The sequence below is a fragment of the Toxorhynchites rutilus genome, chromosome 3 (genome assembly GCF_029784135.1).
Source record: "Toxorhynchites rutilus septentrionalis strain SRP chromosome 3, ASM2978413v1, whole genome shotgun sequence".
Taxonomy (NCBI): domain Eukaryota; kingdom Metazoa; phylum Arthropoda; class Insecta; order Diptera; family Culicidae; genus Toxorhynchites; species Toxorhynchites rutilus.
In genome coordinates, this window is record NC_073746.1 from 234175190 (window position 1) to 234189607 (window position 14418).

Below are 14418 nucleotides of genomic sequence, written 5' to 3' on the forward strand. Positions count from 1 at the left end.
GCTCGATACACTTGACCCAGCGATGCTCCAACTTCTTTAAATCATCTGAAAAATACGTTTTCTCGAGGTCTGCAAAGTTGGCCTCCGTGGCCTCCTCATTCGACTAAAATTTCTGCCCGGCGAGTGACTTTTTCAAGTTTGGAAACAAAAAAAAGTCACACGAGGTCAAATCTGGAGAGTACGGTGGATGTGGCAGCATGGCAGCAGTTCGTGGTGCAATTCGACCAATTTGGCCGTGGCGACGGCGGAATTTCCATTTTTCCATTTTTCTAAAATTCGCGGACACGCTCGTTTCCACACACGGTCAAAACAAAACTACGAGTCCGATTCGGTTGAAATTTCGACAGTAGCTGTTTACGAGAATGTACTACACGATAAGTAATCTCTCCTGCGATACTGACACGAGCGATGAGGCTAAGTACTTATCGGACCGCTCTCATATGTGCGAGTGACTATTTTACCCCCACACCAAAAATGTTCGACTTTATAAGTTTTTTTTCTAATGATGGAAATGTACTATTTTCAATTTTATAGTAAAAACGTTACTTATATTGTAGAGCTTGCAATGATTTCCAACTTTGCATTGTTCAAAAGATACGAGCTAAATCTGGTTGACACTTTTTTCAATTTTCTGTGTGGAATGTGCCACAGTTTCAACAAGACGGTGTCACATGCCAAAGAGGACACGAAAAGATGCACCTATGAATTAGGTGACTTTGAATGAATGGGCCACCTATATCGTGTGATTTGACGCCGTTGGACTATTTTAGGTGGAATCTCTTGTTTATTCCGATAAACCAGCATCGATTCAAGCACTAGAGCACAATATCACACCTGTCATCGGGGAGATATCAGCCGATATGCTCGAAAAAGTAACTCAAAATTGGATTTTACGTATGGATCCCTTAACCCTTTCATTACGGCAGTGTGCTCCGCCGAAGTGCTACCCCTGTACGGAGCACTGCGCCGAAAAGTATGCACATCGCGCTGGTGTGATCGAAGAGCAGTATGAATTTCACGTCGTCTATAGACGCGACGCTCGTAACGAAAGGGTAGTAGAGGCCAACATTCACATGAAATAATCTTTAAAAAATAAATGGCAAGAATTGATTTAATAAAAATTTAATGATTAATAATAAATTTTGTATTATTTACAATTTTCCTGTGTTCCTTGGTGTAAATTAAAAACCAAACGCTTAAAAAACACTCTTTACTAGATTAGCATGCGACGCATAGCAACAAACAATTCATGAAGATATATAAAAATTTTCTCCGTCAACCTGACAAACCTGACCAAGTTGGTTTGAGTATAACTGTCGCCTAAACATCTGTTGGTCAATTCACTGCAGTGCACCGGGTCGGGTCCTCTAGCTATCCTCTCATTGGAAAATGTGTTAATTTCCCCAAAATGTGTCGCTTCTGATTGGGGTTTCTCTCTCTCGCCTCGACAATCATCACTTATCATTGACGAGGCAAAAGTTTTCTCATTTTCCCATCCAATCTGACCCTACGGCGGCAACAGTTGTTTGCGGTCGAATCTGTGAAATATGTCCATTCTGGCTATGTGAGCTGATCGGAATCTGGCTTATAAATACATGTTGAACGTTTTCCTCAATCTCATTTGATTTTCGGATAGAATGCTCTGCAGCCGGCAACGAAAGTGAATGAACGCAGTTGTGCTTATCGACTAGTTCAACACAGAAGTGGTTGTGGTTTATCAATTAGAAGTTTCAACTTGGACTAGCCAACTGGTCGGCGTTAATCGTTGAACCAAGTTTCCTTTTTTTTTGGTTTTAAGAAAAACAAACTCGAAGTTTGAGGCTTTTTGGTATTCTTCTTCTCTTGTTTTCTCTCCTCAACTCGCAATTAACCCTTACCCAATTACTTTAGATGTTACGACTACGATGACAGCTCGGAGTAGTATTTATAAAATTCGATAGAAGCAAATTGTAGCATGCAAATACGCTGCTATTATTTATTCTTTTTTAAATTAATCACTCAGTTCCCTTTGACATAACGCTGATCAACTTTTGCTATTAGCACCCAGCATAGATATTCAGCCATTCCATGCCAAACTGATATAGTGGCTCGTGAAAAGTGGTAGTTTAGTTGCTTATCGCAAGGTATTAGACTCGTATTTCTTTATTTTTTCATTAGGGTGCCCATTTCTACTTTAGGGTGGTCCGAAAAACAATATATTTCCTTTTTCCCAAAAATGACTATTCCAAAAATTTATAACTTTTAAACCACTATACCCGACATCGACATAGCAAATTAAAGCCAATTGACTAGTCCTTTCGGAAAAAAAATTTACATCTGTAAAACCTAGGATTTTGTTTTTGCCGTTATTGATTGTATTTGTTTTTTATGGTTTACACGGTTTCGGGACCAAGGACCCTTTTTTAATTTTTTCCTTGAAAGCTGAGGTTTTTTACATAACATATTCAAAAATCAGAGATGTGTTTGTTTTCGTTTTCAAGTTATGATTTTTCAAAGTTAACCGATGGTCTCAAAAATCAGTTTTTCCCCTTTTTCCAAAAATGATGTTTTCAAAAAATCATAACTTTTAAGATATTGAACTGATTTAAAAAATCGACACATTAAATTGAAGCCAATTGAAGTCTTTGAAAAAATATTACACTTGCGAGAGAATTGGATTCTAGTCGCATAGATCCAATCTAGTCGCATAGGAATATTTATCGGAAACTGAAAACAAGTTAACTTTGAAAAATCATAACTCAAAAAACTAAACAAAACACATCTTTGATTACTGGATATGTTATGTAAACCTCTGTTTTCAAGAAAAAATATTTAAAAAATACACCGCCCCATGAAAAAACATATACTATTAATAATCACGAAAGCTAGATCCAATTTTTCAGCAAGTGTTCAAAGAAGACTAGCTCATTGGCTTTAATTTGATATGTCGACCATTTGAATGCCGATTCAGTATTTCATTGATTTTTCGAACCAAAACGTTACTCGAAAACGAGATAAAAACTCTGACTTCTGGATATGTTACTGGAACCTCAGCTTTCAAGACAAAATATAAAAAATATACCGCCCTTGGTCCCGAGACTATGAAAACTTTAAAAAACAAATACAATCAATAATTACAAAAACAAAATTATTTTTTTTTGCAAGTGTTTTTTTTTCTCCAAAAAAGACCAGCTGTTTGGCTTTTATTTTATATCATCTGAATCGATACTGTTGTTCAAAAGTTATGATTTTTTGGAATAAGTCTTTTTTGCAAAAAGGGTTCATCTGTATATATAAAAATAGATTTAATAGATTTCTGTTTGTCTGTCTGTCTGATTCTTATGGACACGGAAACTACAGAACCGATCGACTTGAAAATTGGTATGTAGGGGTTTTGGGGTCGGGGAAGATTCTTATGATAGTTCGAGACCCCTCCCCCTCTCTGAGGGGGGGCTGCCATACAAATGAAACACAAATTTCTTTATTACACGAGAATTAATGAAGCAAATGAATCCAAATTAGGCATATGGAGGATTTAGGGTGCAAAAATGTTTATATGGTGGTTAGACAAAAATGAAACACAAATTTCTGTATAACTCGAGAATTAATCAAGCAAATGAAACCAAATTTGGCATGTGGATGTTTTATGGAACAATAAATGTCTTCTCCTCTCTAGAGAGGGGGAGGGGAGGTTGCTGAACAACTCGAGAAATAATCAAACAAATGAAATCAAACTTTGCATATAGAGGTTTTAGGGATCGATAAACGTTTCTATGGTAGTTCGACACTCCTCCATTCTCTTCAAAGGGGGGCTCCCGTACAAATGAAACACCAATTTGTGCATATATCGAGAACTAATCAAGGAAATGGAGCCGAATTTGGGATGTAAGGGTTTCTGGGTACGAGAAATGTTCCTATGATGGTATAACACCCCTTCCTCCTCTGGAAAGGAGAGGAGGTCTCATAAAAATAATGCACATGTTTCAACCAAACATATTCCAACCAAACATGACAATTTAAAATTTTCGAAAAACTCTGAAGGAAAATGGGAAAATTCGAAAAATTCAATTCGCATGTGTTCTAAAGGGTGTGTCACATCAAATTGCATCTCGGAAAAAACGCTGTAGAAATTCGCCCAGTAGACCGATCCTTTTGAAAATTTTAGACAGTAAAATAAAAACTATTAAACAACTTTTGGCATTTTCTTTTTATTCATACTTCGAGCCCAAGCCCGTATGCTCGCACCTTCCTCTTTACCCCGTCCATAAGGTTCTGTACAACGTCAGGTTGTAGTTTTTTTTTGAACAGAAATCCATTTTCTCTTGAAGTCCGCATCCGATTTGACAACTTTTGGGTTCTTCCGGAGGGCCTGCTTCATAATCGCCCAATATTTCTCTATTGGGCGAGGCTCCGGCGCGTTGGGCGGGTTCATTCCCTTTGGCACGAAGGTGACCCCGTTGGCTTCGTACCACTCCAACACGTCCTTTGAATAGTGGCACGAAGCGAGATCCGGCCAGAAGATGGTCGGGCCCTCGTGCTGCTTCAATAGTGGTAGTAAGCGTTTCTGTAGGCACTCCTTAAGATAAACTTGCCCGTTTGCCGTGCCGGTCATCACGAAGGGGGCGCTCCGCTTTCCGCAAGAGCAGATCGCTTGCCACACCATGTACTTTTTGGCAAACTTGGATAGGTTCTGCTTGCGAATCTCCTCCGGAACGCTGAATTTGTCCTCTGCGGAGAAGAACAACAGGCCCGGCAGCTGACGAAAGTCCGCTTTGACGTAGGTTTCGTCGTCTACTACCAGGCAATGCGGCTTCGTCAGCATTTCGGTGTACAGCTTCCGGGCTCGCGTCTTCCCCACCATGTTTTGCCTTTCGTCGCGGTTAGGAGCCTTCTGAACCTTGTATGTACGCAGGCCCTCCCGCTGCTTGGTCCGCTGGACGAATGAACTTGACAAATTCAGCTTATTGGCGACATCCCGGACCGAACTTCTCGGATCACGTCTAAACTGCTTAACTACGCGCTTGTGATCTTTTTCACTGACGGAGCATCCATTTTTGCCGTTCTTCATCTTCCGGTCGATGGTTAGGTTCTCGAAGTATCGTTTTAGTACTCTGCTGACCGTGGATTGGACGATTCCCAGCATCCCAGCATCTTACCGATGTCCCGATGTGACAACTCCGGATTCTCGAAATGAGTGCGCAGGATTAATTCACGACGCTCTTTTTCGTTCGACGACATTTTTCCAAATTTACGAAAAATTGACAGTGAAGCATGGCCAACGTGATCTATACACTCTTATCTGATTATAAGCGAAAGCTGAAGATATAATTCCTAAAAATTAAATTTGTACAGCGTTTTTTCCGTGATGCAATTTGATGTGACACACCCTTTATAATTACATATTGACAAGCGTTGTTAGTTCACTTGATGTTTGCGGAAACGAAATTGATCTTCGTTTGAAAGTGGAAATGGATTTTAATGTGATGAAACGCATTCCTATATCGTCTTCTATCTATAAAAATAAAAATGGATCGGCGATTGTGTTGATAAGAGCAAAACTCGAGAAAGGAATTTCAGATCAGAAACATCCTTCATTTTCATCAGAAGAAAAAGCAGATTTTTTAAAAAGAAGCATTTTTCCCACCGTTTCCCACCAAGTTAGAAAAAAAATAAATATCGTAAAAATTCGAAAAAAAAGTCCTGTCTCATCTTGCGTTATCAATGCAAAGCAGGAATAACTGTATAGCATTTTTGACATTCAACTTAACTCAAAAAAATGAACGAAAATACAGTTCAAAAAACGGGATGATTTTTCAAGATTTGACTATTACAAATTTTATAATTATCTATGTTGCAATCAATTGTTAGGGAGTGATCAAATCGATTTGATTAAAAATTTTTGAGCAATAATCGCTCAAAATTGGACAATTTTCGTGATGCGTCCGATATTTAGTTTTCTATTGTCTACGCTCAAAAGACGTAATCCTATGTCAAAAATGGGACCGAACTAACTTTGACTCAGAACCGGATAGTGAAAGCTGAAAATGGTAAATTCTGATGGATGGCATCTTGTTCAACCATGTCTCGTTATATTGCTTCCAACCGCTATCATCAAAATAATCTCATATTCCATCTCCAAAAAATATAGCAAATTCCTAATGGCGTTTCTAATAATTCTACTCCATCGCCGGACGACAATCACATCACCCTAAATCAATAATAATGACCTCTATAACACGTGCTCTGGTAATGTTCCAGGAGCGAAAGGACCATATTCCGCTTGACTAATGGGCGAACTAATTTGTGACATCACACACATCTCAGTAGCATGATAGTCGATCAGGCTTCTAAAATGTTCGCTAAAATACCGGCGTTATTAAGCAATGCTTGATCGAAAATATGGGTGTGTGTCCGTGTACATAGATATTGTTGACGTTCGATGAGGGTAGGAAGCTGGTTCACCTTAATTCACACGAGCGAAAGAAATTGATTTCATGAGATCAGCGAGGAAAAAGTTTCCGTAAACCAAACTATACTTCTCTCTGTTATATTCTGTTATTAATACTGCTACTTGCTACTTGTCTGTCTTGTCACCTGATTGAAAACAAAAAAAGGCAAAAAAAACTTTGTTTTTACATGAATTGTTATGTACTTTGTTGTGCCTGAACATTTTTCTATGAGCCGAGAGCGGAGTGGAAGATTGTATTCCATTTGGATCACATGAGGAGAACTTTTCACCTAAATTAACAAGTTTTGCTACTAGTCGAATGAGTACCCAGAGTATATGCATTAATGAATTATGGACGGTGCAATTAAAGTTGTAATTGACAATTGAATTGAAAAATATTTCCAATGTTGCAGAAGTAAGTTATTCCGAGTGCTTTCAAAAATTCTAAGGACTGCTATTGAAGCAGATGTTCATTTTCACATTCACAAAGCGTGACATGTCACTTACGCGTAGACTTAATTTTCTCTTTTCGGAAAAGTGACAAATAGTCGCTTTGTGAGTAAATTTGTTGACACCGAATGTTTTTTTGGGATTATGATTTAATGCCGCCAGTAAAGACGAGGAGGGATATACAAATTTTGTTGCAGCATGTAGGCGCGTAGAAGATTATTGCACTGAACTACTGAGTCAAACAGAAATGTCGTAAGTATTTCAGAATTAAGCACAAAATAAAAACACGAATTCAAAAACAGACAAACCGTTGTCCTGGATGTTAACTAGTGATGGATTTATATAGATCCAAGGCTTGATGCTGTGTTGCTCAATGGAAGCCAAAATACATAAAGTTGCTATAAGGTTGATCTCATGCACATAAGGTAAAGATAATAAATTATTAAATTTTGTACTAGTAAAATTGTGAACGTTTGAATTGAAATAAATCATGTTATAATTGTTTATCCTTTCAAGAAGTCAGGTTTGATCCTGAATCGCACCACGATTTGTCAAATGGTAATATTTTTTTTCGCTCGAACATTTCCCTTGCACCCCTGATCTGGCGACTCCATCATATTTCCTTCATTCGACTATTGAGGCATTTCGCATCAATTTGAGAATTTTATAACATTTTTCCTGATTTTCATTAGCCGCCGGATACGGTGGTGAATTCGATCGAAAGCGGCTTTTTTTGGATGTCCAAATAGACCATTCGGAATTCAACAATTTCACACATTTTTGCAAATTGCGATAATAAGTTAACTTACCGTTTCAAACAATTACTTGAAAAAATCGGTTTATTTGCAGAATAGATTTCTGGATACTTTTCTATGCCATCAAATTTCAGTCTTAAGGTCATTTAAAGTGGCATACTGTTTTTTCTCGGTGTTGAACTAAGATATTCCAAAGGTCTGCTTGCTGCACGAAAAATTATGTTTAAGTCATACAAGCTTTTACAGATAAACCCGTAAACCTTGAGGTGATTTTTGAATTGCTATAACTTCGTTTTAACGTATTTTTAGTTTCATTTGTGTATTAGCGAAAGAAACAACCTTGAATTTTATTTTGTTTTTTTTTCATACCTTCTTTGAACTAGATATTCATAATCAAGATAGTAGCAAGTTAATGACCTTTTATTCTTTTTTTTTAACATTTTAGAACGTTCCAGTTGTATTTTCTACTGCAAATATATTTTTGATTGGATAAGAAATTATTTTGATTAACATCTTAAATAATAGAAGGATTTCGTAGCCACATTGGTTATTCTTCCGCTTACTGAGCGAACGATCGACCGAGTTCGAAACTCAGAGCTGTTACTTGACATACATTGTTCATTATTAGAGATACTACGTACACGCAATAATGTTTAAGTGGCGATGATCCAACCTCACAAACGCTTTGCTGCATTGAAAAAGGCTGTTGTGTAATTCACCATATGTATCGATACGATAAACAAATACTCGATTAAATATGGCTCTGTTACAGCTGAAATGCTAATGAGCTTATAATAAAACAAACAAATGGGGTAAAAAATTCAAATAAGGAGTATTTCATGGAAATATTACGGATCTGTTTTAAAATAGGTGAGGAAATACCCATTTAAGTTTTTTTTTCATAGATAGGCATTTTCTCTTTCTTAGGCATCAACAGATTTTAAAATCCTAATGACACATCGTAATCTTATATCTAACCTCAATATATCTTAATATACTAACCTAGACAAAACTAACGTAACACAATGAATTAAGGGGGTATTCTAGTGTAGAGACACAAATTTCGAACGTTTTTTCGAGCTCCGTAAAAATGAAACAAAGAATATTTTTGGTATCCATTATACCATTATCTGTTTATCTATTTTATACCAAAAAAAAAACAAAATTTGAACGGGGATAAATATTCATAATTAGAATAGTTACAAGCTGATGAATAAGGGGGTCCAAAAATGTTGTTCCATGGCCTACACGATTCCACCTCTGCTAAACGAAAACAGATACAGAATCAGTAAAGATGGCGCTATCGCATGAACCTCGGACAAGTGAAAAACATGATTTTTTACAAAATGGTGGCCGTTTGGAGAGAAAAATGCGGTTTGAAACGGTTTTTCTTACGTTTCCCGATTTTTCAAAAATAGTAAAATTTAAAAAAATATTCTTTTTATTAGTTTATGCGATAGAGAAATGCATACAGTTTGTATTTATATAATTTCGGCATAAATCGGATCAGCAGAACTTGGGATAACGTGTACGCCAGTTTGGAAAAAACGAGTTTGAAGATCATTGTTATTGCCATACCAGGTTAGAAACCGCATCACTAAAATGCCTAATAGGGATTACTTAAAACACGACGCTCTCTTAACCATTTGGCTATATATTTCACAACACACAACATTTACAAAAACTCGCCATTATAATATAAAATAATCATCAGACACAATTCCAGTTCAATATTACGTAATACTGTATTGCCTAGAATACATATTCGAAATAGAAAGGAAATTCTCATTCATTATTTTTTATTTTAGAAGTGTGTTAATGTCATCCTGTAAATTCATGACTGTAGAGTGGCTTTCACATTTTGACCCACCTGGCAGTATGTTAAGCGCCTTGATTTACACCAGCTTGAGAGTTTGACAGTTCTCGCAAGTGACAGTGGTCGCAAATTGCATTTGCGACCCGGACATGTTTGACGCTGTCAAATGCAGTGTATTAGTCGGCCCTAGGGCATCCATATACTAATACACTGCATATGTATTCGAATATGTATTCTATACAATACCGTATTACGTAATATTGAACTAGAACTGTGTTTGGTGATGATTTTATATTATAAGTGCGAGTTTTCGTAAAAGTTGTGTGTTGTGAAATATATAGCCTAATGGTTATAAGAGTGTCGTGTTTTAAGTAATCGAATAACTTAAGAATCTCCATTCAAATTTTAAGATTGCAAAACTGCCTTCTTTAAATTTTCGGAAATTTTACAATTGTTTCGAGTTAAATATGATTAGCGAATGGGCGCACCTTGTTACATAGATCTGCCTTGAGCTCACCGATAGTTTGGCAATGACAGCTAAATTTGCGACACATCTTGACTCGCGGATCATATCCTCTTGGCCGTATATGGATGCCAGGTGTATGGCACGATTATCGCTATCTCACTCTACCTACCGTCATCGCATATCCCACTATCCCTCTGCTGTAAAAGTTCATCATCGACATCACGATATGTCAGATGGCAGTAAACTTGTAATTCGCGATGGTGTCGACTTCAAATTAGGGCCATAATTTGTGTCCCAAAGTCGTTAGTGTAATCTCTATCAGTTTAGAAGACTCGAAGCCGGTTTTTAAATTTTAAAATTTATATGAAAATTTTCACATAATGTTATTTAATTACTTTAAACACGTATTTCTGACTTTCATTCAACCATATGGCTATACAATTCCAAAATTGTTGCTGAATTTTTTCATTATAATATAAAATTGTCTTCATAAACAATTTTCGTATGAGACTTTTACACCAACTGCAAACAAAAATGTTTTTAGTTCAAATAGAACACTATTTTGATATGGAAAAGCTAATTTTTATTCATAATTTTAATTTTGAAAACGTTCATTCCGACAGAAAATCAGCTATTCGTTGACGCTCCCCTAAACTAGTAAACTAAGCACAATGCCGCCAACGCGGATCGCTGTATTGAAGAAAATAAATACTTTGACGTTTGAGATGTTGACACCAAAAACATGGCGGGTGTCATATAGCTGATGGATGTCCTAGAATGAAATGATATAGTCGAGTCGGTAGAGGGAGATAGCGACTAAACGCCCGACTGACTGTTCAGTCGTTTTGGCGGAAAAAATGCGTGAAGAAGCTAAAAGCCATTACTAAAGGCTGATTTAGACGATGCCCGTCAGCGCTCTAGTTGCAGTATCCAGTGAATAGAGAACAGACACTCTGTTCAAGTTAGAGGCCAATTACTTGTTCGATACTGGTACAAGTAACATGAACAGAGTGTCTGTTCTCTGTTCACTGGATACTTCAACTAGAGTGCTGACTGGCATCGTCTAAATCAGCCTTAAGTCAGCCGACTATCCTCAGTTGACTATGACTATGCCGTGTCCTGATAGCAACCGTTGCATATGCACTCAACTATCAAATGCAGCATTTCAGGTTTTTTTAAAAGCACTTTTAACGGAAATACATCAATTTGAAGTCGTCCAATTTCTGCGCGTTCCAGTCTTTAATTTATTTTTTTTTCGTCAGAGCAATGACTAGATTTGTAGATTTTTCTCGTGTTTCCGAGACTGCTTATCGATGTACTATGCGATCGTTATTTAATAAAATATTCAAAATCAAAATAATTTTTCATTTGTGAAACCATAATTTGGGATCATAAAGTGTCCCATGGGAACGTAGGGAAATGAGAATTTATGACGTGGGAATAGAATCTGAGAATGGGTTGATGACAAAAGGATGATTAATTATTCTGTTAAACATTCAATCGAAACTATTCAATCTCTGTAGTAAAAGGTACTACTGGAACGTTCCAGGAATTCAATAAAAACTAATGAATAAGGTTAATTGGACTTGCTATTGATTTAGTTTGGAATGTACACTCGACAAAAAAATTAGAAGAACAAAGCGCGATGTCAAAATTATTATGTGATTTTTGGAATGCTGTAACTTGGTGTAAAATCATCGCATGAAGATGGGGTATACAACATTTTGAGTTTTTTTCATGTTTTGGAATATTCTGCGAACACATTTTTATCTTGGTGTGTGTAGATCGTTTTTGATGCTGAATAATTCAATAAAAAAGGATTGTACCGCAAACCGAAAGGCAGTTTTGAAAGCTCAAATAAATTCAAGAAAAAGTTTGTAATGTTTTACAAAATATTCTGTTATTCTGCAAATAATGCAGTGAATTCTAATGTTTGCAGACAAATTTTTAGAACAGTGTATAGTGTATAGAGTGAGGCACTTCGTGTCTGCCGGATATGCCGGTAAATGACGATCCGCCATTAACAACATCCTATGATTTCTGGAGAAAGGCGAGAGCATCGAACTGAAGTCTGGTTCGGGCCACCCGACAGTGTTGCACGACCGTAAAGTGCAGCAGAAGTTGAACAGGAAGATACTACTGGTACTACTGGTACTACTGTCAGTGGTCTTAATGTCAATTTTGAGCGCGATCTGCAATTCTATTGGTCAAATATATTGTGTGAAATTGGGTGTTGCCAACAAAATATCTCGGCCGAATCGTTGAAAATGTTGCAGACTACATTCGGAGACTCAACTATGTCGAAAATACGGGAGTGTGAAAAATGGCAGATGAACGATTTGCCACGTCAAGGACGACCATCCACCTCTTCAACTGATGAAAAAATTGACAAAATATAAGGAATGGTGCTCGGAAATCGTAATTAAGTTTAAGAGGTAGCCCATGAACTGAACATCTCTCAAGAGACAAAGTCACAGCACGACTAGTACCGAAAGAGCTCAGTTTTCTTCATAAATTTCATCGCTGAAGACATGCTTGAACGACCAAATTCTGATTCAACGTTCGTCCAACACATAACTACTGGCGACGAGATATGAGTGTGACTTTTTCTATTTCCGAAACTCTAATTACAGCTTCATGGGACCCGTTTTGACAGCATTGTAGACAAACGATATGAATTCGCTGCGTGAACTGAAAGCAATTCCTGAGTATAGCTATAAAAAGTGTTTCTATGGCTTGATTGTTTATTGGAAAATAGTGTATTGCTTCAGAAGCGGCCTATTTCGAAGGCCATAATATAAATTTAAATGATAAATAAAGCATTTTCTTGAAAAACACAAATTCCCGGTATATATATTTGACAGAATGTATCACCCACACCAAGTTTCCGACGAAGGCCCTACTGTGGATGTCCAAACAGCTGTTCTCTCTACCGGGGTTTGCGGTGAATGGGGAGTGTTTTCTTCTGCCGTAAGGCGAATAATTGTTCTATGAGGTTTAATAAACGTATAACGTATAAACGTGAATTCTGTAGTTTTTTTTCAATGCCATCCGAAATTAATTCCTTTTTTAATGCAAACGTTATTGGATTGAAAAGCTGGTTCGGCTGGCAATACATGGACGAAACTGTTCACGGAGCAAACCCCACAAATATTTCTGACGGCAGTCGTCAAAATAAAACCTAACGAAATCATTGTATTGCAAACACCTGCTACATTTGATAATAATAAAATGTAAAAATGCTGAAAATGCTACTTCCGACTGTTCATCATTTAGTAGAGTATAAAAAGATAAATCAAACAAAAGTATTCAGAAACAAGACTTGTTATGGCAGCTCAGCTGTCGAACAATGCGGCTTAAGTGTGAGGTTTGCTGTGAAAAGATACGTCCAACAGCGAATAATTTCTCGGGTGGGAAAAAACGGGAGAACTTTCCGAGCAACTCAATAAAATGCCTTTCTCGTGCAGTTGACTGCACTACACGTGGCCAAAGATACTCTACGATTGTTTCATTCGGATTGATGCAATGAAATTTGTATCGTGGGAATATTTTCATCCATAGTTTCCCGACTGGCGAAACACAGAAAACACAGAACTGACTCGTTTATACAGGAATGTTACACAATCGTGCTCGCGTTTTGATTCAACTTATTGGAGTTTGTTCTGATATTGGCGGTTTTTTTTCCTCCAACTGATATTTTACCTTACTAAATATAACGATTATGCGTCCGTAGTGAATAACAATTTCAATGTCTCACATTTGAAGAGAGAAGCGGCATGCCTACCAAGCCTGTTTAAGTTTCTCGGGATAAGTAATATTATGCAAGAATATTTTCCTAGCAGGTGGCTAGCTGTATACTAAGTAAAAGGTCAAGAAAATATGTATTTCTTTGATCTCTTCAGACCCAGTTCGCTTCGATTCTAGGATCTGTCAACATGCTTCTTTTCGGAAGTATCGACAGTCTGATGATGACACTGTGTTCGGAGAATCTATTAAAGGAATTGCTTGTTAGCTCGTTTCTATTCGAAGTGTGCTTTCCTAACCATGTTTACTGATTTCATTGTGCGATAAATACTGAAAGTGCAGGAGTAGGTCAAATCTCTATTTCTATCGTGGAAGCCATATCATTTGCTAAATCATACCGAAGATAGAGATGTTGTTCGCCTTGATTTGCATTTTACTTTTGTTTGGTGTATGTTATATGTTTGTGCAATATTGCAGATGATGGAAAATTCTGTGCAGCCAACGAGGTAAGGGCATTCGTGGCAAATGTAAAAAAGATGCTAATAATTAACCCTTAATTTTCCGGAATATTTGATTACTGAGGTAATATGATATGGTAATAAATATATATTTGTTTATTATTAAATGGATATTGAGCCCCGCCTTAATAACAACTTAATAATTTACAAGAAAAATCAGTCAAAAAACGACCAAATTCAAGTGTATGAAAATAAACATGGCATATGACCTCACAAGACACATTGACTGGAAAAAATATTCG

General features: G+C 37.0%; 1 protein-coding gene across 2 annotated transcripts in view; it reads right to left on the bottom strand.

Moving 5' to 3' along the window:
• Positions 1-14418, bottom strand: part of LOC129776777 (gonadotropin-releasing hormone receptor) — a 154229-nt gene that overhangs the window by 27100 nt on the left and 112711 nt on the right. The window lies entirely within an intron of this gene.